Below are 25,740 nucleotides of genomic sequence, written 5' to 3' on the forward strand. Positions count from 1 at the left end.
GGTGGATCCATTAACATAGCTTTGCTATAGTCTGGCTTGCACTCCCATCCCTGCTGTAGTCTGGCTTGCACTCCCATCCCTGCTGAAGTCTGGCTTGCACTCCCATCCCTGCTGTAGTCTGGCTTGCACTCCCATCCCTGCTGAAGTCTGGCTTGCACTCCCATCCCTGCTGTAGTCTGGCTTGCACTCCCTCTCGTAGTGACCTGTGGTTGCAAGTGCCGGCTTCAGTGACTGGTAAGGTTGAAGAAATGACTAGTGAGGGTCAGACTTGAAGCATCTCTCGTCTTCGCATCACTCCGAGCCGGCCACACGTCCACAACAGTCTCATCTCTGGCACGCCTCACCGTTCACATCACCACATCCTCAGTGACACCACATTTGACCCTGTGGTGCAGGGAAGGGGGTACTTTCACTGCCTTCTCCTTCCTCACGTCATCCTCCACTCCCTTTCTTCCTTCCCTCCCTCTTCAGCCTTTTTCTTCTACCTGGGCCCCTCTCTCTTTCTTCCCTCTGCCTCCCTCCACATTCTCCGTGACCGGCGTCTCCAGTAACACTATCGAACTGGTGGAGAGTGCCACTTCCTTCTCCTCGAGCGCTGCCACAGACATTCAGAGGAAGGTGTCAGTCGAATGATGGGCCGCACATGTTGGCCGAGGACGCCCATAAGTTTGGGTCTAGGGAGTACTCTGGGGCCAGATTCACGAAAGCACTTACGCAAGTACTTACGAACGTGTACATCTTTCCTCAATCTTTGACGGCTTTGGTTACATTTATTAAACAGTTTACAAGCATGAAAACTTCCCATTCAACTGTTGTAATTGTTATAAACAGCCTCCTGGTGCTTCGGAGCTCATTAACTGTTTAATAATTGTAAAGAAAGCCGCCAAAGATTGAGAGAAGATGTACATGTTCGTAAGTGCTTGCGTAACTGCTTCGTGAATCTGGCCCCTGGTGAAGACATTGGATGTCTGTTGTCGCTGTCTGTTCAACCTGTCCTCTTAAAAAGAACGTCACTTTTGGCCGTTTGCCCGTATGGCCGAATTTGGACGTAATTTGAAAATGAAAAAAAAATTAAAATAAATTTGGGATTTCTTTTTTCAACAACAGTAAGTTAAGGGTTCTCTGATAGGTTAGGTGGGCAGGAAATTCTCATAAAGTTTCAAAACGTTATGAAAAACGTGAATTTAAAGTGTCCTCTTATAACCTCTGCGCGTAAGGCGGACGACTCAAATAGAAAACGGAACAGAACGTCACTTTTGTGAGTCGATTTCATTTCAAATTACGTCCAAATTTAGCCATATCGCGCATACCAGCCAAAAGTGACGTTCTTTTTAAGAGGACGGGTTGGTCTGTTGTCGCTGCTGTTGTCGCTGTCTGTTGTCGCTGCTGTTGTCGCTGTCTGTTGTCGCTGCTGTTGTCGCTGTCTGTTGTCGCTGCTGTTGTCGCTGTCTGTTGTCGCTGCTGTTGTCGCTGTCTGTTGTCGCTGCTGTTGTCGCTGCTGTTGCTTCTGGAACACCTTCCTCCGACATGTATCTCTCATTTGATTTTATATTTGACACATTCCAAATTTGTCAGGTTGTGAGATCATCGGGACGCTGACCTTCTGCGCCACACGGACCTTCCTCTCTCACGCCCCCGGCCTGGAACCCTCCACCTGGAACCCTCCACCTGGAACCCTCCACCTGGAACCCTCCACCTGGAACCCCCCACCTGGAACCCCCCACCTGGAACCTCCTTCTCAGAAATTTACCGGAAAAGGCTTGTGAAAATTAATCCCCGGTGGGTTTTTATCACAGTGACCAGTGCACCCATTGCACCTGTGCTACCCCCAGAGACGCAGCAGCAACAGCAGGAAGATACAGCAAGAATCGTGATGGCTGTATCGTGAGTTACAAGATTGCTGTATCGCGAACACGCTTCCCGCCTCTAACTTAAGAGGAAATATTCTTTTAACGAATCTCTAGCGTCAATGGGGGTAATATGGTGGTTGATGTGTGACTGTGAATGTGTGAGAGAAATCTGCCAAGATGACGTATTTCTGGAAGCTGATTTTAAAAGGATTAAGGTGTTTGGTAGACTCGTTACCAAATCTATGTCCGCACACTCTACAAAAGTAGATATGTCCGCACACTCTACAAAAGTAGATATGTCCGCACAATCTACAAAAGTAGATATGTCCGCACAATCTACAAAAGTAGATATGTCCGCACAATCTACAAAAGTAGATATGTCCGCACAATCTACAAAAGTAGATATGTCCGCACAATCTACAAAAGTAGATATGTCCGCACAATCTACAAAAGTAGATATGTCCGCACAATCTACAAAAGTAGATATGTCCGCACAATCTACAAAAGTAGATATGTCCGCACAATCTACAAAAGTAGATTGTGCGGACATGGGAGGAGGTGAGGCGTGCTAGGGACGTGTCTCGAGTCTATCGACTACACAGGTCTGTGTAGATGACGACGAGAGAGAGTTGACCAGTTTAGTCGTCGCCAAGGAAGACGTAGTAAACAAACAGAGGTTAAAGCCTGACAAGGGAGTGGGGAATATTGGGGAGGACGAGGGGACGGGAGTGGGGGATAGTGGGGAGGACGAGGGGACGGGAGTGGGGAATATTGGGGAGGACGAGGGGACGGGAGTGGGGGATAGTGGGGAGGACGAGGGGACGGGAGTGGGGGATAGTGGGGAGGACGAGGGGACGGGAGTGGGGGATAGTGGGGAGGACGAGGGGACGGGAGTGGGGAATATTGGGGAGGACGAGGGGACGGGAGTGGGGGATAGTGGGGAGGACGAGGGGACGGGAGTGGGGAATATTGGGGAGGACGAGGGGACGGGAGTGGGGGATAGTGGGGAGGACGAGGGGACGGGAGTGGGGGATAGTGGGGAGGACGAGGGGACGGGAGTGGGGGATAGTGGGGAGGACGAGGGGACGGGAGTGGGGAATATTGGGGAGGACGAGGGGACGGGAGTGGGGGATAGTGGGGAGGACGAGGGGACGGGAGTGGGGAATATTGGGGAGGACGAGGGGACGGGAGTGGGGGATAGTGGGGAGGACGAGGGGACGGGAGTGGGGGATAGTGGGGAGGACGAGGGGACGGGAGTGGGGAATATTGGGGAGGACGAGGGGACGGGAGTGGGGAATATTGGGGAGGACGAGGGGACGGGAGTGGGGAATATTGGGGAGGACGAGGGGACGGGAGTGGGGAATATTGGGGAGGACGAGGGGACGGGAGTGGGGGATAGTGGGGAGGACGAGGGGACGGGAGTGGGGGATAGTGGGGAGGACGAGGGGACGGGAGTGGGGCAGGAGGAGGGGACAGGGTAGGGGGTAAGTCCCCAGGGCCGCAGGACGTCTTTGCCAGGTTGCTTAAAGATTGTAAAAACCTACAGAAACCTTGCTTTGCTTATTTAACATATCATTAGAGTCGAGCAGCGTACCGGCGTCGTGGAGGGCTGCAAGTGTGAGGCCCAAATTTCAATAAGGTAGATAGACTTGTGTCGAACACCTATTGGGGGAAAATAACTTGAACTGATAATTTAAAAAAAACAATTCCTCTGCATCCTGAAATCATAAAACAATAATGTATTCACAACAATGTTTTACAACGGGCCACTCGTGTTTAACAAATTTACTGATATGCTTTTCTTGGATATATCAAGTAACTACATGCTTGATATACTTGATACTTGAGAGTTGCAAATACATTTGCAACTATCAAGTAGTTAACAAAGGTAAGGATTGCCACGTTCTGTATCTTCAGTAACTCCAGTGTGCCTCGAAGACTTCTTACAAATTTGGAGGTACATGGTATTGGGGGTTAGGGGGGGGGGGGGAGGGGGGAGGAGAATCCTAAGTTGGATTCCAGCTTGGCTGTTTGAAAGAACGCAGAGTTAGCAAACATGGAGTTCACTCCGTCTTCCACAACGGAGTGGAAGAGCGTTGTGACCGGAGTTCCGTGTCTCTGGCCTAGAACACCGGCCTCTTTACCATATATTATATATAACTGAAAACTCGGTTAAGGGATCCTGTACGCCAGCAGAGTGCTCCTGGCAGTATGGGTTCGAGTCACTTCTGGGGTGTGAGTTTTCAGTTGCATATAGTCCTGGGGACCATTCAGGCTTGTTCGCATATTTTATATATATATATATATATATATATATATATATATATATATATATATATATATATATATATATATATATATATATATATATATATATATTAGTATATTTTGGTAGCAGTCTTTCCTGTAGACATATATTATTAAATATGACCGAAAAAGTAAGATTAATAATTCTAACACGAATTTTCTCTATCTTTCTTACGTTTCTTTTCACTGTTAATGGTAATTCAAAGATCAATTCTCCAAAATTCATTTTTATTTCTAGTCTGACGCGACACTTGAGCGCGTTTCGTAAAACTTATTACATTTTCAAAGACTTTAGTTTACAAACACACAACTGAAACTGAATAGAGCTTTGCACATCTTCGAGTTTATATCTACATTTGGGTGAGGTGGATGAGGTGAAAACGAACTTTCAAGAATGGGTATTAAATGGGTATTAAATTCTAACACAAGACAGAACACGAAACAATGGGTATTGAATGGAAGTAATTGTAGAAAGCCTATTGGTCTATATTTCTTGATGCTTCTATATTGGAGCGGAGTCTTGAAGTGGGTAGAATATAATTGTGCATTAATTGGCTGTTGTTTGCTGGTGTTGACTTCTTGATGTGTAGTGCCTCGCAGACGTCAAGCCGCCTGTTATCGCTGTATCTATCGATGATTTCTGTGTTGTTTGCTAACAACACAGAAATCATCGAATGATTTTGGGTGGATATAAATAGGAGTTGCCGCGTATGGGGGGCCAATAGTTCTGCAGATTCCTTAATTCTTATAGAGTTACGGAGGACGAGGCGTGGCAGTCACTCTTTAGGGTAACGTGGTGACGGCCTCGAACGAGTGCCATTTAAGCAGCAAGCATCATGGGGGTGTTTATTGATCCAGTGCCCCACTGTGGTGATTTAATGCAGTGGTGAGCTTGTCAAGGGGGGCGCCTTCCCCCGCCTTGAGTACGTTTGGTGGGAGGGGGAGAGGGTGAAAGTGAGAGGGGAAGAGGGGGCTCTGGAGGGGGGGAAGGGAAGGGGAGGGGGCGGAAGGGGAGGGGAGGGGGCGATGGAGGGAAGGGGAGGAGGGGGGAAGGGGAGGGGAGGGGACGATAGAGGGGCAGCTGGCAGGACGTGTAAACAAACTTTGGATCACATTAGGGACATAAACTTGCAAATTTCTCCTGTCGAGTGTATGGAACTTGGGGAAGGGTGTGGATGAGTGGGGAGGGGTTGGGGCGGAGGGTGTTGAAGGAGGGGTTGAGGGGGGGGTTGAAGGGGATGGGGTGAGGGAGGGGGGACAGAGGCGAGGGATGGCAGACTGTGAGTGGACTTAGCACGCTATCTCATGTGGCACTGGCCTGCAACACCTCATTATATATCATTCATCTTGCCCCTGTGTGAAAGTCAAGTGATGTATGAGGCCAGCTGGTGAGGGTGAGGCAGTGAGTGCCACCATGTGAGGGCCAGCTGGTGAGGGTGAGGCATTGAGTGCCACCTTGTGAGGCCAGCTGGTGAGGGTGAGGCAGTGAGTGCCACCATGTGAGGGCCAGCTTGGGAGGGTGAGGCAGTGAGTGCCACCATGTGAGGGCCAGCTGGTGAGGGTGAGGCAGTGAGTGCCACCTTGTGAGGGTCAGCTGGTGAGGGTGAGGCAGTGAGTGCCACCATGTGAGGCCAGCTTGGGAGGGTGAGGCAGTGAGTGCCACCATGTGAGGGCCAGCTGGTGAGGAAGGGTCGCTCTTACATAACCCAACCTGCCTCACCCTATTTCCATTTAGTTATAGATTCTCTTCCCTACTTTCGTATTCCTCAATACCTCTCCCATGACCCTCCCCTCCCCCTCCTCTCCCCTCTCTCCCTACCGTCACCCTTCCCCTCGTCCCCCAGACCCCTCATTACCCTCGCGTACCCTCACCCGTCAGACCGTAGGTAGAGGCATCGTCATAGTCACCAGAACTGCGTATAGGAACACGACCTCAGGGTCTCTATTGCCAAAATAATGATCAATGTGGCCTGCCTGGCGGTGTTGACACCCGCTGCCTGGCGTCAACGCCGCCCCCGCTGCCTGGCGTCAACACCGCCCCCGCTGCCTGGCGTCAACGCCGCCCCCGCTGCCTGGCGTCAACGCCGCCACGCTGCCTGGCGTCAACGCCGCCCCCCGCTGCCTGGCGTCAACGCCGCCCCCGCTGCCTGGCGTCAACGCCGCCCCCGCTGCTCCACGCACCGTCGCCAACTCGCTGCCAAACAGGAAGAAATTCGTATAGATATATTTTTACATGGATATTTTCCGTTCATACTGAGAAGCGACTAATGAGCAAACAGTTCATCAGGCGGGTAATTAACCCAAATAAGAGAGGCAGGAATAATGGTTAAAACGTAATGGTCAAAATAACGGTGGAGAGGCCGGTGAGCCCGTGGTTAAATTACGCTCTTGTAGTTAATAGTAATTTGTAGTGTTAATATTATTGTGATATTTGGGGTTGCTGTTAGCTGTTCTCCGCCAGTGGTGGACTGTCTTCCAGTGGTGGACTGTCCGCCAGTGGTGGACTGTCTTCCAGTGGTGGACTGTCCGCCAGTGGTGGACTGTCTTCCAGTGGTGGTCTGTCCGCCAGTGGTGGTCTGTCTTCCAGTGGTGGTCTGTCCTCCAGTGGTGGACTGTCTTCCAGTGGTGGTCTGTCTTCTAGTGGTGGACTGTCTTCCAGTGGTGGACTGTCTTCCAGTGGTGGACTGTCTTCCAGTGGTGGACTGTCCGCCAGTGGTTGACTGTCCGCCAGTGGTGGTCTCCCCCAGTGAGTGCGGGCTGGAGGGACAGCCAGTCCTCTAGATATTAACGTCAAAATACAATCACATACAACACTGTATTTTAACGTAAGTATCCCGAACTTCAAAAATAAGATGTATTAAAAATCATAGCGACTCGCAAAATTGACGAGATGTCCTGTTTTCTGTGTGTGAGTCCTGGGTCAGGTTAGGTTCGGGCAATTTAGACGCAATCGCGTGATGTGCTGACCTGTCCCGCGTGCCTGGTGGCGGAGAGGCCAGCTTGCCTGCTCAACCCAAGGCAAATTCACCTTTAATAGCAAGTAGTTTAACAGTATTGCAGAGAATGAACAAAGTCGTTCTCGATGCCACCAGAGGCGGTGCTGGTGTGAGGAGTGCCAGGGAGTGTCAGGGACCGTCAGGGAGTGCCAGGGAGTGTCAGGGAGTGCCAGGGAGTGCTAGGGAGTGTCAGGGAATGTCAGGGAGTGCCAGAGAGTGTCAGGGAGTGTCAGGGAGTGCCAGGAAGTGCCAGGGAGTGTCAGGGAGTGCCATGGAGTGTCAGGGAGTGCCAGGGAGTGTCAGGGAATGTCAGGGAGTGCCAGAGAGTGTCAGGGAGTGTCAGGGAGTGCCAGGGAGTGTCAGGGAGTGACAGGGAGTGCTAGGGAGTGTCAGGGAATGTCAGGGAGTGCCAGAGAGTGTCAGGGAGTGTCAGGGAGTGCTAGGGAGTGCCAGAGAGTGTCAGGGAGTGTCAGGGAGAGTCAGGGAGTGCCAGGGAGTGCCAGGGAGTGCCAGGGAGTGTCAGGGAGTGCCAGGGAGTGTCAGGGAGTGTCAGGGAGTGTCAGGGAGTGCCGGGGAGTGCCAGAGAGTGTCAGGGAGTGCCAGGGAGTGTCAGGGAGTGCCAGGGAGTGTCAGGGAGTGCCGGGGAGTGCCAGAGAGTGTCAGGGAGTGCCAGGGAGTGTCAGGGAGTGCCAGGGAGTGTCAGGGAGTATCAGGGAGGGCCAGGGAGTGTCAGGGAGTGCCAGAGACTGCCAGGGAGTGCCAGGAAATACCAGGATGTACCAGGAAGTGTCAAGTATTGCCAGGAAGTGCCAGGGAGTAGAAGCTGTGATATTAACGGTATGATGATGCAGGAGCAGCGTGCGTGTGTCCTGGGTGACGGCAGGTGAGGCACTGGCTGAGTGGTCTCCCTGAGGAGGTCATCAGCCCGTCTCTCTCCTCCTTAGACACGCTGGCTAACTTCCCGACGCTTTACGGGAGTAATTACCCAGTTTGCTCTGCCCTCAAGGAGCTCCGTGGACATATTTTAGGAGAGTGATGAGCGGGAGGGGGTCGTTAGTTTAGTCATTAAGGGACTCCAGGCTAGTTTTGATGAAGCTGTAATTGGCGTTGAATGAACCACCCAGAACTCTTCTGTCTGTCTGTCTCTCTCTCTCTCTCTCTCTCTCTCTCTCTCTCTCTCTCTCTCTCTCTCTCTCTCTCTCTCTCTCTCTCTCTCTCTCTCTCTCTCTCTCTCTCTCTCTCGCTCTCGCTCCCTCTCTGTCTGTCTCTGTCTCTCTCTCTCTCTCTCTCTCTCTCTCTCTCTCTCTCTCTCTCTCTCTCTCTCTCTCTCTCTCTCTCTCTCTCTCTCTCTCTCTCTCTCTCTCTCCCTCCCTTCCCCACCTTGAGGTCACATTAAGCACAAGTCGATCTCTGAGAAATGTCTGCCTGGCAGAAGTCTTGTGGGAGAGGTCAGTTCCACCAGAACACTCCTCCCCCTCCCACACCACACCCCTCCCCTTCCGACCTCTCCCCTATTTCTCCTTCCCCCCTCATTCTCCCCTAGCCCCTTCCTCTTCCCCCGCGCGCCTACCACGGAAGACATCCATTCTTTCACACATTATTTTAACGGATGAAACTGATCTCTGTGATAGAGACGAACCACAATGAACGAACACCAGTGGGAGGTGTTGAACACCAGTGGGAGGTGTTGAACACCAGTGGGAGGTGTTGAACACCAGTGGCAGGTATTGAACACCAGTGGGAGGTGTTGAACACCAGTGGGAGGTGTTGAACACCAGTGGGAGGTGTTGAACACCAGTGGGAGGTGTTGAACACCAGTGGCAGGTGTTGAACACCAGTGGGAGGTGTTGAACAACAGTGGGAGGTGTTGAACACCAGTGGCAGGTATTGAACACCAGTGGGAGGTGTTGAACACCAGTGGGAGGTATTGAACACCAGTGGGAGGTGTTGAACACCAGTGGGAGGTGTTGAACACCAGTGGCAGGTATTGAACACCAGTGGGAGGTGTTGAACACCAGTGGCAGGTATTGAACACCAGTGGGAGGTGTTGAACACCAGTGGGAGGTATTGAACACCAGTGGGAGGTGTTGAACACCAGTGGGAGGTGTTGAACACCAGTGTGAGGTGTTGAACACCAGTGGGAGGTGTTGAACACCAGTGGCAGGTATTGAACACCAGTGGGAGGTGTTGAACACCAGTGGGAGGTGTTGAACACCAGTGGGAGGTGTTGAACACCAGTGGCAGGTATTGAACACCAGTGGGAGGTGTTGAACACCAGTGGGAGGTGTTGAACACCAGTGGGAGGTGTTGAACACCAGTGGGAGGTGTTGAACACCAGTGGGAGGTGTGTGTAGGGTGTTGAACACCAGTGGGAGGTGTTGAACACCAGTGGGAGGTGTTGAACACCAGTGGGAGGTGTTGAACACCAGTGGGAGGTGTTGAACACCAGTGGGAGGTGTTGAACACCAGTGGGAGGTGTTGAACACCAGTGGGAGGTGTTGAACACCAGTGGGAGGTGTTGAACACCAGTGGGAGGTGTTGAACACCAGTGGGAGGTGTTGAACACCAGTGGGAGGTGTTGAACACCAGTGGGAGGTGTTGAACACCAGTGGGAGGTGTTGAACACCAGTGGGAGGTGTGTGTGGGTGTTGAACACCAGTGGCAGGTGTGTGTGTGGGTGTTGAACACCAGTGGGAGGTGTGTGTGGGTGTTGAACACCAGTGGCAGGTGTGTGTGGGTGTTGAACACCAATGGCAGGTGTGTGTGGGGGTGTTGAACACCAATGGCAGGTGTGTGTGGGGGTGTTGAACACCAATGGCAGGTGTGTGTGTGGGTGTTGAACACCAATGGCAGGTGTGTGTGGGTGTTGAACACCAATGGAAGGTGTGTGTGGGGTGTTGAACACCAGTGGCAGGTGTGTGTGGGTGTTGAACACCAGTGGCAGGAGAGGGGCGGTTGTGCGTGCGTGCGTGAGCGTGAGGACGGCCACTAAGCACAACTTGCGTGAGCTGAGTCAGAGAACACTGTTCATTACCACGTTTAAACCCTGTTATTTTGTTGGTCTTTACTTGGGAGCCTTTGTTAAAAATACCATTTGTTCAACCGGACTGTTTGTGGGGCCACGCTTGTTTGTGGGGTCACGCTTGTTTGTGGGGTCACGCTTGTTTGTGGGGTCACGCTTGTTTGTGGGGTCACGAACTGGAGTCCTCTCCAGTTCGCAAAGCCAAGGTAGGTTGAAACGGGGAAGAAGCTGTTACCCATGCAGCAGGTCACCCCCCTTCCCTTTTCCACGGCGCCGAATATCCATATCTATGATTAAAGTATACTTGATAGTGGGTCAATCAGTTACTTTGGTGACCTTAATAAACCATTAATAGCCTCCTTATAAGCCCATTTAATATGTTGAATGGTCAGGAAATATAACATTTTTGGATTATAGGAGTAATAGTAGGATTATAGAAGTAGAAGGATTATAGTAGTTATATTAGTTTTGTAATATATTGTGTGGTGTTATACACTAGAGCTTCCATGAGCTCCCAGGCCAGCTTCATGCCTCAGCTCCCAGGCCAGCTTCATGCCTCAGCTCCCAGGCCAGCTTCATGCCTCAGCTCCCAGGCCAGCTTCATGCCTCAGCTCCCAGGCCAGCTTCATGCCTCAGCTCCCAGGCCAGCTTCATGCCTCAGCTCCCTGGAACCCGGTACAGTCGACGCCCCTCCGGCCGCTGTACCCAAGCCTAAGATCACCTTGATCTTAGCTAAGATCACCTTGATCTTAGCTAAGATCACCTTGAGGAGTCTGTAATCTAAAGGTTTTTAAAAAAAATCATTTTGTGAACCGCGGGCGCAAAAGTCCTAACATAAATATTAGCGGTGAAAATATTGCGCTTAAGTACAGTAATAAGCGGGATAATTACTGGCATTGGGAGATAGATGGGACGAGCTCGGTAACCGGGCGAGGAGGGAGATGGTGGCTGGCGTAACGAGAGCCCTCGTTCTAGGCTCGTGAGCCCCCAGGGGATAACACGCCACAGGCTGCTTAATATATAGCCACGCAGTAAGGCAGGCTTGCTGCATGGGTAACAGCTTGTTCAGGAGCTTCCTTGTAAAGCAGTGAGAGACTTGGATGCCCGTGGTCGTGGGGAGTCGCGCTAAACGAGGAGTTATTGGGGCTTAAGACTGCCTCATAGTTCCTCATTAGTTCTCTTCCCATTACATTCAACCATGATGATGAATGTGGTCTTGATGCGGTGTTAAGAAAGTGCCTTGTTCCACAGCTGTGGTGAGGTGTCGTCCACGATAGTCTCAAGTTACCACTTCTAGTGCTACCATAGTCTGCAGTTCCACACTACTAGGGGGCTACTCATAGCCTGCAGTTCCACACTACTAGGGGGCTGCTCATAACCTGCAGTTCCACACTACTAGGGGGCTGCTCATAACCTGCAGTTCCACACTACTAGGGGGCTGCTCATAGCCTGCAGTTCCCCACTACTAGGGGGCTGCTCATAGCCTGCAGTACCCCACTACTAGGGGGCTACTCATAGCCTACAGTTCCCCACTACTAGGGGGCTGCTCATAACCTGCAGTACCCCACTACTAGGGGGCTGCTCATAACCTGCAGTTCCCCACTACTAGGGGGCTGCTCATAACCTGCAGTTCCCCACTACTAGGGGGCTGCTCATAACCTGCAGTTCCCCACTACTAGGGGGCTACTCATAACCTGCAGTTCCCCACTACTAGGGGGCTACTCATAACCTGCAGTTCCCCACTACTAGGGGGCTACTCATAACCCCTAGGAGTGGGGAATATTGCATGTTTTTAACGATTGCCATGATTGCTTTGCAGCTCGTTTAGATAAAACTTTTAATCTGGGACTCATCATAAGTCTTAATTGTATAATGTGCGCGTGAGCTTGCTTGATTCTTCGCGGACGGTAACAGAATCCCTTCGTTATTCAGGGGCCGCTTATGTACACTTTTAATAGAATTCAGGCGAGTGAGAAATGCTGATTACCGCCGCGACCAGCCGGCTACACTCTCCTCTCCCACAGGCTCCCCCACCCCCCTCCACAGCACTATGGTGAGAGTGGGGAACCCTCCATAAACTGTTTTGTTTGGTCCATCGTCGTCACCCAAGATCAGGACGCCCCGACGCCACCTGGAGAATACCCTGGAAACACAAACCGAAACTGTCTCGCTTGTTACAACTTGTAATAAAGTTGTTACATCTTGGCTTAACGTGTTTATGACGTATTAGAACGTTGTTACAACTTGCTATATTGGTTGTTATAACTGTTTAGGTGTTAAAACTTGTTCGAACGTTGTACCAACGTCGTAGTTTCCGTGTGTGTTTGGCGGGTAGCCACTGAGGCGTTGCTATAAACATGGATGTTTAAACAACCCACAAATTTAAAAACGAATGAATTGACGACATTTCGGTCCGTCATCACAGGACTTGATAATGGATCAGGACGGACCGAAACGTCTTCAGATCCTGTTATTTTCAGATTTGTGGATTGCTGGCTAATTTTCAGCCCATTTTTGGCTAGTGAAGGAAATCTGTGATTGAGAGTCGTCCAAGGACGACTTAGGGAGCCGGTCTGCCGAGCGGACAGCACGCTGGACTTGTGATCCTGTGGTCCTGGGTTCGATCCCAGGCACCGGCGAGAAACAATGAGCAGAGTTTCTTTCATCCTATGCCCCCTGTTACCTAGCAGTAAAATAGATACCTGGGTGTTAGTCAGCTGCTACGGGCTGCTTCCTGGAGGTGGAGGCCTGGTCGAGGACCGGGCCGCGGGGACACTAAAAAGCCCCGAAATCATCTCAAGATAACCCAAGAAATGGTAGCTTCAAGGGGTCTAAGCATCCAAGTTTCCAACATAAAATGTGTCGAGGCTCTGTGTCCAGGATGTGTTCTCGTTGTTGGACATACTAAGTACGTGGAATCCTGGACTGTTTGATCCCATTATACCACATATTCTCTTGAGGTCGTGTGTGGAATATGTATAATAATATTAATAATGAGTACCCGGCCACGCGTTGCTGTGGCTCAGTTTGGTTAAGTGGAAAAGAAAGAAAAGAGAAAGCGCGCGTTTCTAATATGTTAAATTTCACAATGTTTGTGGGTATAGAATATTTATTGTTGTTCCAGTGTCTGTGGAGGTATAGAGATTGTCTGGTTTGTTGACTCTACAACTCCCGACCCTCTCCCGTCCCAAGTTCTCCCTATCATTTTCCCCTCCCCCATCCCCTCGAACATACCCCCTCCCCATCCCATCGTCCTCCCCCAACCATTTCCTCCTCCCCCGTCCCCTCATCCTCTCCCCCCTTTCCTGTCCCCTCGTCGTCCCCTCGTCCTTTACAACATCCCCAACTCCCTGGTCCCTTCGTCCTCCCCACCATTCCCCTCTCCCCCGTCCCCTCATCCTCCCCACCATTCCCTCACATGAAAACCCCAGTTTTTCAAAAAAAGTATAGTTGTTACCTGTCACAGGTGTGTGACATCTATATAGTAGGTATATAAAAACACGGGCGTATTCGAACGAAACATTGTGTCAAAATTTCAAAGCAATCGGTGAAGAACTTTCTGAAATTTAAAGATTTTGAACAAACGAACATTGACATTTTATTTATTTAGATATAAATATATAAGGATGGGATACCTTGCGCCTCTTAGTTTAATTTAGAAAGTAGTTCTGTAGCTACTCTGTAATTCCTAAGTAATGTACTCGCCGTAGTACAGTCGGGCTTGTTACCGACTCGCAATATGCAATTCCAGGTTGGAATCCCTGGCGGGAGAGATTCCTATCACCTAATGCATCTGTTCACCTAGCTGTAAACAGGTACACAGGAGTTAATCAGCTTGTTGTGGGGTTCTATCCTGGGGGGGGGGTCAGGGGTTCGACCTTAAGGGGGGACCTCAATATACATCTAACATGTATGTATACGCTGGCTGCCTGTCCCAGAGAAAATTAATTGTATTTCTTATTATTAAACATATACTTATGTATTAGTAGCATATATTGATCATTAAACACTATTGTGAACATTAATGATAACACAATAACAAACAATGATAACCGAGGAGAGTTATCACCATTCACGAGTAAAAATATATATCACAAAATGTTTCTGATATAAATTAATAATTTATCCCGGGCGAATATCTCTAATCTCACTTTGTCCTTCAATAAATCAATTGTGCTTCGAGTTGTCACAATGCGCTCTCATACAAGCGTGTTGCGACTGAGGCAACGTCACCTCGGCCCGAACAACATGCATGTTGAGCCGAGCATTAATGTGTGTACGAACACTCTCTCCATCTTGATATATTACAGAACATGGGACACATAGACTGCTATAGCCTATATGTGTCCTATGTCTTACCTATACCGTCGCTGGTCTGGTCTGCTGGGACCCCGGGGTCGTTTCTGCTGGGACCCAGGGGTCGTCGCTGGTGGGACCCCGGGGTCGTCGCTGGTGGAACCCCGGGGTCGTCGCTGGTGGGACCCCGGGGTCGTCGCTGGTGGGACCCCGGGGTCGTCGTTGGTGGGACCCCGGGGTCGTCGCTGCTGGGACCCCGGGGTCGTTTCTGCTGGGACCCCGGGGTCGTTTCTGCTGGGACCCCGGGGTCGTCGCTGCTGGGACCCCGGGGTCGTCGCTGGTGGGACCCCGGGGTCGTCGCTGGTGGGACCCCAGGGTCGTCGCTGCTGGTGGGACCCCAGGGTCGTCGCTGCTGGGACCCCGGGGTCGTCGCTGCTGGGACCCCAGGGTCGTCGCTGGTGGGACCCCAGGGTCGTCGCTGCTGGTGGGACCCCAGGGTCGTCGCTGCTGGGACCCCGGGGTCGTCGCTGGTGGGACCCCAGGGTCGTCGCTGCTGGGACCCTGGGATCGTCGCTGCTGGGACCCTGGGGTCGCAGCTGCTGGGACCCCAGGGTCGTCACTGGTGGGACCCCAGGGTCGTCGCTGCTGGGACCCTGGGGTCGTCGCTGCTGGGACCCCGGGGTCATCGCTGGTGGGACCTCGGGGTTATCGCTGCTGGGACCCCAGGGTCGTCGCTGCTGGGACCCCAGGGTCGTCGCTGCCATGATCCCAGGGTCGTCGCTGCCATGACCCCAGGGTCGTCGCTGCCATGACCCCAGGGTCGTCGCTGCCATGACCCCAGGGTCGTCGCTGCCATGACCCCAGGGTCGTTGCTGCTGGGATCCCCTGCACCCCTCCCCACCTCGTGACGTACTGACGTGCTGTAGACCAATCAAAACCCGTCTCGTGTTCCATTATAGGTCGCCTATTGGTTACTCTAGATCACGTGACCTGCAGAACACCATTAACGGACGTAGACCTCTCACTTGGTGCCATCTTCTTTGACTTAATATGTATTTTGATATGTATATATCTGTATGTTTAAAAATACATATATGGCATTCCCTGGCAGTCCTTCATGCTAGTTGTGGGGTGAGGATGAGTCCCATGCAATCTTGAGGTTATCTTGAGATTGTGTTGACCAGACCACACACTAGAAATTGAAGGGACGACGACGTTTCGGTCCGTCCTGGACCATTCTCAAGTCGATTGTGAAAATAGAATGGTCCAGGACGGACCGAAACGTCGTCGTCCCTTCAATTTCTAGTGTGTGGTCTGGTCAACATACTTCAGCCACGTTATTGTGACTCATCGCCTGCTTATCTTGAGATGATTTCTTGGCTTTAGTGTCCCCGCGGCCCGGTCCTCGACCAGGCCTCCACCCCCAGGAAGCAGCCCGTGACAGCTGACTAACACCCAGGTACCTATTTTACTGCTAGGTAACAGGGGGCATAAGGTGAAAGAAAATCTGCCCATTGTTTCTCACCGGCGCTCGGGATCGAACCCGGGACCACAGGATCACAAGTCCAGTGTACTGTCCGCTCGGTCGACCGGCTCGACCGGCTACAAGGATGAATATGGGACTCATCACATACGTTGATGATTCGAGGCGTGTTAACACCGGCTAACATCATGAATATACAACTGACCAAATACGTGAAGGTGACAGGTGTTGGAGGGGGAGCTTAGGGAAAGGGGGGGGGTGGGATTGTGGCAGTTGTTAGATGGGTTCTGGGCGTCCACGAGGTTGTTAGGCTGGGGGTGAGAGTTCATAGTGGTTCAGGAGGTTGTGGGAGGAGGGGGGTTGTAGGGGTCCAGGATGTGGGGTGAGGGTGGGGTGGGGGGCCAGGAGGACGGGGTGGGGGTCCAGGAGGAGGGGTGTGGGGGTCCAGGATGTGGGGTGAGGGTGGGGTGGGGGGCCAGGAGGACGGGGTGGGGGTCCAGGAGGAGGGGTGGGGCTCCAGGAGGAGGGTTGAGGGTGGGGTGGGGGTCCAGGAGGGGGGGGTGGGGGTCCAGGAGGGGGGAGGGGTGAGAGTAATCAGGTCAGACCAGTAACCGGACCAGCAGAGTGCTGCTCATTTGAATATTTTCAACGCCTGCCAGGCCGGCCATCATTGTCTCTCTCCGCTGAAGTGGTTCAATGACCGCTGCTCTGTGGCGGTGTTTGGCCGCGGCGGTGTTTGGCCGCGGCGGTGTTTGGCCGCGGCGGTGTTTGGCCGTGGTGGTGTTTGACCGCGGCGGTGTTTGGCCGTGAACAATCCCCTTGCTTAAGCAACATTTCAAGTTGTATCGATTCGAAGTCAAACAAGTCAATGTTTTCTTTAATTGTTAAGTCGACGGCCCAGCACATATCGGGAGAGTTGCCAATCACTGTTTTTGTTCATTTGTTTTATTTTACTTTGAAAGTCATAAACATTATCGGATTGAGTACATACAAGGTGGTATGTAAAGTGTAAGTAGAGAAACTAATGTAATTTAAGGGGACAGTGTTCAGGATTTCTGAAGCTGCAGGTTTGTGAAGAGTTGTGGAGCTCAAAGCTGCTGGTGTGTGGAGCTCAAAGCTGCAGGTTTGTGAAGAGTTGTGGAGCTCAAAGCTGCAGGTTTGTGTAGCTTTGTGGAGCTCAAAGCTGCAGGTTTGTGTAGAGTTGTGGAGCTCAAAGCTGCAGGTTTGTGTAGATTTGTGGAGCTCAAAGCTGCAGGTTTGTGTAGAGTTATGGAGCTCAAAGCTGCAGGTTTCTGAAGAGTTGTGGAGCTCAAAACTGCAGGTTTGTGAAGAGTTGTGGAGCTCAAAGCTGCAGGTTTGTGAAGAGTTGTGGAGCTCAAAGCTGCAGGTTTGTGAAGAGTTGTGGAGCTCAAAGCTGCAGGTTTGTGAAGAGTTGTGGAGCTCAAAGCTGCAGGTTTGAGCGGTTACTCTCCAATCTTTCTTTATTCCTTCCTGGAGAAAATGTCACCAGCTCTAAATTAAAACTCAATATCCATGCTTTTTTTTATTAATAAGAAAAATGTAATTAACTCGATTCACTTTACAGTGAGACCAAACAAATGAGTTTTTCATATTTTCTTGCTAAACACTCACACCAATTAAGGTAAAACAATAATTATAACAAAATACTAGTTTGGTTTATTTTAAATGGTTCTTGTTAAAAAAAACTAACTTGCTAGAATATGTAAGATTTAGAGTAATCTGTATCTAGGTCTGATACTGCTATTGATAACTGGTTCTTTAGGTGAGTTTTACCTCATCATTAGTGGAAGTCCCATCTGTTTAGTCTTTACTGGGAGTCCCACCTGTTTTTAGTCTTTATTGGAGGTCCCACTCATTTAGTCCTCACTCTATATATCAGAGGTTCTGTCCCAGGTTCGATACATCTGACAGAACCATTAGGAATGTGACTCTGTTTATTAGAGTCCTTGTTTGTCAAGTTTGTTCTCCTTGTCCTGGTACTTGTGTTCACCGTCTTGTTCCTTGTACAGGTACGAGGCCCTGTCGTGGTGATCCATAATCACCGCCTGGTTATCTTGTAGCCTAACAAGTCTTTCTTATTACAAAAATTTCTCCATTTCGTGGCGAACTTCCTCTTTGCATTTAATTTCTAACATAAGAGGATAGTTGTTGGGTATCATTAAGTACAATATTGTCCATGGTTGGTTCTGAATTATGATACTTGAGACAAAAATATTAATTCTAAAACTCTTATGTGTCAATATTTCACTCTTCCCCCCCCCCTTGAATTCATTCGAGTAAACAATATCTCCTAGAGTGTAAACATGACGCTTAGACACTCTAGGCACTCGGTCTAGATGTGCTCCGTGGGTCAACACTTCAGGGGTCAGATTCACGAAAGCACTTATGCAAGCACTTACGAACCTGTACATCTTTTCTCAATCTTTGGCGGCTCTGTTTCCAATTATTAAACAGTTAATGAGCTCCGAAGCACCAGGAGGCTGTTTATAACAATAACAACAGTTGAATGGCAAGTTTTCATACTTGTAAACTGTTTAATAAATGTAACCAAAGCCGTCAAAGATTGATGAAAGATGTACACGTTCGTAAGTGCTTGCGTAAGGGCTTTCGTGAATCTGGCCCCCTGGTGTCTTGACCACAGGATAACTGTTATCAGTTATACTTTCACTATTACAATTATTTTTTGTGTTCTCACAACCTGATCAACGCTACGGTTAAAATTTTCTATTACAAAGAATGTTACAGTTTTTTCCTCGTCTAATTGTTCCGTCAGTGTGAAACCATTTATAACCCTAAATTGGAAATTTCGCTAATCGTTTCTGAGAGTCAAAGCCGAGCAATAGCCAACACAGTTTGTGCTCAGTTCAGGTGTTGTTGTTGTTATAGATTCAGCTACTCGGAACAAGTTCCAAGTAGCACGGGCTATGGTGAGCCCGTAACTTGGCACAGGAGCGGGGCAAGTAGCACGGGCTATGGTGAGCCCGTAACTTACTTGGCACAGGAGCGGGGCAAGTAGCACGGGCTATGGTGAGCCCGTAACTTACTTGGCACAGGAGCGGGGCAAGTAGCACGGGCTATGGTGAGCCCGTAGTGGACTTACCTGGCACAGGAGCGGGGCAAGTAGCACGGGCTATGGTGAGCCTATAGTGAACTTACCTGTCACAGGAGCGGGGCAAGTAGCACGGGCTATGGTGAGCCCGTAGTGAACTTACCTGGCACAGGAGCGGGGCAAGTAGCACGGGCTATGGTGAGCCTATAGTGAACTTACCTGTCACAGGAGCGGGGCAAGTAGCACGGGTTATGGTGAGCCTATAGTGAACTTACCTGTCACAGGAGCGGGGCAAGTAGCACGGGCTATGGTGAGCCCGTAGTGGACTTACCTGGCACAGGAGCGGGGCAAGTAGCACGGGCTATGGTGAGCCCGTAGTGGACTTACCTGTCACAGGAGCAGTGCTGTGTGTGAAAGGCTTTCTCTCTCAGTTCAGATGTTGTTTCAGATTTAGCTACTCAAAACAAAGTGTCCATGTAGCACGGGCTATGGTGAGCCCGTAATTCAGTTCAGGAAAAAGAGTTCTAACATCATATTGCTTGATTGCAGGTGAGGGGCAGATGTGTGACGGGTGACAGGTGAAGAGGGCCCGGAGTGCCCCAGAGACTGCCCTGAGGGCCACAGAGACTGCCCTGAGGGCCACAGGTAAGCACAGGTGCGCCTCCCCGCACTTGTTTCTAGTTAACACCCCCGCTTGTAGCATTGGAATGTGCACGCCGCAGGAAACAGTGTTGTAACCCTTCTTCAGGCAGCCAATTACTCAACTGAGATTGTTATTTTGGATGTGATGCCTTGTTTATCCTGAGTCTTCCACCAGCAGGTGTCCTTGGTACCCATCTCTTAGGTGGGTGAGAGGTCGTGATGTGGTTCACCTGGCTCACTGTTTCCTCCCAGAGGTCGTGACCTGGCTTGGTGTTCCCCTAGAGGTCGTGACCTGCCCCCAGTGTCCCCCCAGAGGTCATGACCTGCCTCACTGTCCCCCCAGAGGTCTTGACCTGGCTTGGTGTTCCCCCAGAAGTCATGACCTGGCTTGGTGTTCCCCTAGAGGTCGTGACCTGGCTTGGTGTTCCCCTAGAGGTCGTGACCTGGCTTGGTGTTCCCCAGAGGTCGTGACCTGCCCCCAGTGTCCCCCCAGAGGTCATGACCTGCCTCAGTGTTTCCCCCAGAGGTCATGACCTGCCCCACTGTCCCCCCCAGAGGTCATGACCTGCCTCACTGTCCCCCCAGAGATCATGACCAGCCTCAGTGTTCCCCCAGAGGTCATAACCTGCCTCATTGTCCCCCCCAGAGGTCATGACCTGCCTCACTGTCCCCCCAGAGGTCTTGACCTGCCTCAGTGTTCCCCCAGAGGTCATGACCTGCCTCAGTGTTCCCCCAGAGGTCATGACCTGCCTCAGTGTCCCCCCAGAGATCATGACCTGCCTCAGTGTCCCCCCAGAGGTCATGACCTGCCTCAGTGTTCCCCCAGAGGTCATGACCTGCCTCAGTGTCCCCCCAGAGATCATGACCTGCCTCAGTGTCCCCCCAGAAGTCATGACCTGCCTCAGTGTTCCCCCAGAGGTCATGACCTGCCTCGCCTCGGTGTTCCCCCAGAGGTCATGACCTGCCTCAGTGTCCCTCCAGAGGTCATGACCTGCCTCACTGTCCCCCCAGAGGTCTTGACCTGCCTCAGTGTTCCCCCAGAGGTCATGACCTGCCTCACTGTCCCCCCAAAGGTCTTGACCTGCCTCAGTGTTCCCCCAGAGGTCATGACCTGCCTCAGTGTTCCCCCAGAGGTCATGACCTGCCCCAGTCTCCCCAGAGGTCACGACACCGTCAGACTGGTGTTATATATCTTAACTATTTCGCGGTTTGAGCTTTTCATTTGGGCAGGTAAAAAATAAGACGTTCCTTCACGTTGAGAGAAAAAAACGCCTTAAAATTAAATGTCTCGTGGATGATTATTTCTTTTCTTGACAGGTGAGGGATATTAAGCTGTGGGGGGGGGGAGATGGGTTAGGCTCCCATCCTCTCTCTCTCTCTCTCTCTCTCTCTCTCTCTCTCTCTCTCTCTCTCTCTCTCTCTCACACACAAAATTCCAATAAAATTCGAAATTTTCATAATCTGATTTAGGAGGGATGGCTTCGCCCACCTGCCATCCTTCGTCTTTTCTCCATATCCCTGCCATCCACCTCACCGCTGCCATCCACCTCACCGCTGCCATCCACCTCTCACCGCTGCCATCCCCCCAAACATTACACACATAAAGTGTGTTCTTCCGGCGATACGCATCTTAGGTAATAATAGTCATCCCTCACGACTGTTGGTTCTCTCTATGTTATCGCCTGCATCACCACACGCCTTGCTGGCCCTGCCCCAGGCCTGGTGGCCCTCCCCCAGGCCTGGTGGCCCTCCCCCAGGCCTGGTGGCCCTCCCCCAGGCCTGGTGGCCCTCCCCCAGGCCTGGTGGCCCTCCCCCAGGCCTGGTGGCCCTCCCCCAGGCCTGCTGGCCCTCCTTCAGGCCTGCTGGCCCTCCCCCCAGGCCTGGTGGCCCTCCCCAAGGCTTGCTGGCCCTCCCCCAGGCTTGCTGGCTCTCCCCCAGGCCTGCTGGCCCTCCCCCAGGCTTGCTGGCCCTCCCCCAGGCTTGCTGGCCCTCCCCCAGGCCTGGAGGCCCACTAGTCTGAGGGGGGCGCCTCTCCCAGGACCACCCTCTTTGTTTTATCAGTAAATGAAGAGTGGTGGGCGCCCTCCCCTGTGTGGACACACCTGGTCCAAGGTATCAGGTGTGTTTGCCAGGTGTTTGTCCAGATGCGTCTTAGTAAAGAAGGAACGAAAGAATCTTGCAGGCTTCGTCCGTACGTACAGTGCGTGCGTGCTTGCGTGCGTGCGCACTCAACTCTGTTCTATCTGCAGCCGGTTGTCTCATGTAATGACTCGTGACCTGTTTACCTCATATCCACTTTGTAAATTGTGAGCGGCCGAGGGGAAACGTGACTCGACGGAGAAGGTTGAGCACACTACATGTTGTTTGAGCCTGCAGGAGTCCTCTTAGACTCGGGTCTCCAGGTGAGAGCAGTGTAGAGGTTGGTGGCCCTGGCGTGGGTGAGCCCCTGGCGTGGGTGGGCCCTGGCGTGGGTGAGCCCCTGGCGTGGGTGGGCCCTGGCGCGGGTGGGCCCTGGCGTGGGTGGGCCCCTGGCGTGGGGCCAGGCCCCACGCCAGGCCTCCACCAGAGGCCCGGTCCTCGACCAGGCCTCCACCCCCCCAGGAATCAGCCCGTGACAGCTGACTAACACCCAGGTACCTATTTTCCTACTAGGTAACAGGGGCATTGGGTGAAAGAAACTCTGTCCATTGTTTCTCGCCGGCGCCCGGGATCGAACCCGGGACCACAGGATCACAAGTCCAGTGTGCTGTCCACTCGGCCGACCGCCTCCTAGAGGGAGAGGAGGTATCAAAGAGCTGAAGCTCAGCCCCCACAAGAACAGTTAAACAAGTACACACACACACACATGTTGCTTATAAAATAATTTAGAGTGAAAATAGAGATCAACTGGAAAGAGCTGAAGACGAGGTTGATTTTAATAGAGCTTAACAAGCAAGACAGGAAGTAATAGGCGTCGGGAGACATTTGTAATGGCTAAACTCGGAGCCCAACAGCTGAAACTCGCTCCGCAAGTACGAATAATTGAGTACATATACATTCGTACCTAATGCATATACCTATATACTTATATATTTACATATATATGCTAGAGATACATGTATTTGAACTAACATATCACCCAATATGAGAATGGCACGAGACAAAACTCTACGCTACCCACCCATATGATTTCACTAGGTGGTGACCCAACTCCTGAACAAGTAATATGACTGAGCGTCTAACCCGCTTGTCACAACAGAAATATATAAACTGAAACGGGCCGTCGAGATCAATCATTCACTCCCAGCGATACTGTGACGGAATCTCTGACAGCAGTGATGTGCAAGCTTTGCGGGCAGTTTTGCGGGTAGTTTTGCGTGCAATTTAGCGTGCAGTTTCGCGCGCAGTTTTGCGTGCAGTTTTGCGCGGTGGTCTGGTCATATTACAGAACTGTAATGTGTTGAATGAAGTGGCGGAACATCACTTTGAGCTCCAAGGGGGAAAAGGGGCCCATAAGAATGCCTAGCAGTGTGTTCACCTCTCCCACTTACATCAGTGTGTTCACCTCTCCCACTTACATCAATGTGTACACCTCTTCCACTTACATCAGTGTGTGTTCACCTCTCCCACTATCATCAGAGTGTTCACCTCTCCCACCTACATCAGTGTAGGACGAGAGATATACACAGCTAAGCTAAGGCTCAGAGTACTCAGTACTCTGTCCCCAGGTGTAGTACACCTCAAGGTTTGACTCCAATATCGAATCATACCAGAAAAAATAATAAAATCAATATATTAATTATCCTTGGTAAAATGCTTCCGGTAAAATCGTTACCATGTCAAATTATTAACTGTAAGTGGACCCCGGTCGCCGTGGGACGCAGGGAGGAGGACGAGGCAGGGAGGAGGACGAGGCAGGGAGGAGGACGACGCAGGGAGGAGGACGAGGCAGGGAGGAGGACGAGGCAGGGAGGAGGACGAGGCAGGGAGGAGGACGAGGCAGGGAGGAGGACGAGGCAGGGAGGAGGACGAGGCAGGGAGGAGGACGAGGCAGGGAGGAGGACGAGGCAGGGAGGAGGACGAGGCAGGGAGGAGGACGAGGCAGGGAGGAGGACGAGGCAGGGAGGAGGACGAGGCAGGGAGGAGGACGAGGCAGGGAGGAGGACGAGGCAGGGAGGAAAAATATATTTCCTCGCTGGAGTGGTAACAGTGAAGCGTGAAGCATGTTAAAATAGCGTAAGAGATGCCTGGGGAATTACCGGAGGGGGGTTAGGGGGGTCTGGGGTACAGGGGGGTTGGGGGGGAATTCGGGTTGAGTTTTGGTGGGGGGGGGGGGAAGGTTGGTGGAGGTTGAATTTTGGTTTGGGAGCGAGCTCCCGCCAAACACACACGGAAACTACGACGTTGGTACAACGTTCGAACAAGTTTTAACACCTCATAACCAGTTATAACAACCAATATAGCAAGTTGTAACAACGTTCTAATACGCCATAAACACGTTAAGCCAAGATGTAATAACTTTATTACAAGTTATAACAAGCGGAAAATAGAGACAGTTTCGGTTTGTGTTTCCAGGGCTTGTAGTTTGGAAAGCCTATCCTCTATTATCTAATTCTCCCATTAGCCTCGATGTGGCTTATTATATAATGATTGCAAGTAACAAAATACAATGATACGAATTAACATAATATCCAAGGCTTCCCCGCTACGGTCTTAAGATAGCAGGAAAATCAAATTAAATAAGTGAACTGGAAACGAATTGAAAAGCCTAACAGTTACTAACGGTTTTCCCGCTTGTTTTGAAATTCACGCGGGAAGTGATCACTGTTAAGTCAAGACAGTCTAGAAGATTTAACCACACACGACGAGCGAAAATAAGGTCCGTAAATGGATCGATAAAAATATAATTCCACAGGCAGTACTCATACAAGCGAAAATATATAAAGTTTAGCGCGAAGCGCTCGTCTTTATCCAAGTGCAGCGTCCAGCGCAAGTGCAGCGGGAAGCGCAAATGTAGCGTCCAGCGCACGCCAGCACGCAAGTGCAGCGGGAAGCGCAAATGTAGCGTCCAGCGCTCGCCAGCACATCCTGTTCTTGTAACAGGTTGTATACAATTGAAGTCACGTCTGCTGGTGGTACAGGTGCTGCATCAGCTGTTCCAGCTAACTGTGTGTGTGTGCGTGTGTGTGTGTGTGTGTGTGTGTGTGGGGCTCGCCCCTCTTCTCCCCCTGATGTAGGAGAACACACACGAGCCTCGTGGCGACGGCCACCAGGAACAAATTGGGTTCAAATGAGTCATGGCGTAAAAACGGTTGAGTATTCTTACGTATTCACCCACGCTAGGCGCTCTGTAGTAAAGCACGGTTGACAGTTGCCGCTAGCCATAAGCCCAAAACATGCGCTGCACGGCCAGTCTAATTTCAAATTTGGTTCTGGTAGATTCGAACTCTTCCTGCCTGGCTCTAAGAGCCCGTGTAATACATTAAGATGCGATTGTGGTCTACGTCAGCGCGTAGAAAAAAATTTAAATTTAGTAATTTTCGTCAGCGGTCATCGCGTGAGTATCCTAGTGGCGGGCAAGGACGGGACCGTCTTAGTTGCTGTGTGGACGTGGGTGAGGGTGCACGTGTCTGCTCCGATCGGGACCTATATTACTAAATTTAGATTCCAAATGTGCGAAAGAAAAAATGTATGAATAGATATATATACACATGTATGTTTACATTTAATGAGTTGATATTTTAGCTACATAATTGAAGGGTTAGGATCGTTAGCGGGAAACACACACTTGTGTTTAAGTGAGCTGTGGTGATTATTTCTTTGGGTAAGTTGATGGTCGGGAATATTGACCCAACTTGACCCCGAAGTGGACTGTGCGAGTGGCGACCGTGACTCAGTAACCAAGGTCACCGTCCACCTGTGACCTGTCGCATTATTTTCACGGTGTAATCGAAGCTGGTACACAACTCGCACAATTGATGATGGAAACATAGGAACGCGAGTTGATTAATCTACTGCCAGTTGATGGTGGCTGGGGTCTCAGTGTCGACCCGCCAGCACTAGGCCTATAAGGCCTATAGTTCGGGGCCAGAAAT

General features: G+C 51.2%; 1 protein-coding gene across 3 annotated transcripts in view; it reads left to right on the forward strand.

The window, feature by feature from the left end:
• The window catches only part of LOC123747267 (protein SSUH2 homolog), a 411,115-nt gene that overhangs the window by 256,726 nt on the left and 128,649 nt on the right, over nt 1-25,740 (forward strand). Inside the window, exon 1 of one of the 3 annotated variants that reach the window (XM_069319779.1) lies at nt 25,239-25,334. The exons of 1 other annotated variant lie outside the window; for it this stretch is intronic. The gene's annotated coding sequence lies outside the window, so the exon portion shown is untranslated. Of the gene's footprint in view, nt 1-25,238; nt 25,359-25,740 lie in introns of those variants that run through there. One more of the 3 variants, XM_069319778.1, reaches the window with a different exon arrangement.

Source organism: Procambarus clarkii, chromosome 94 (genome assembly GCF_040958095.1).
Source record: "Procambarus clarkii isolate CNS0578487 chromosome 94, FALCON_Pclarkii_2.0, whole genome shotgun sequence".
NCBI lineage: Eukaryota > Metazoa > Arthropoda > Malacostraca > Decapoda > Cambaridae > Procambarus > Procambarus clarkii.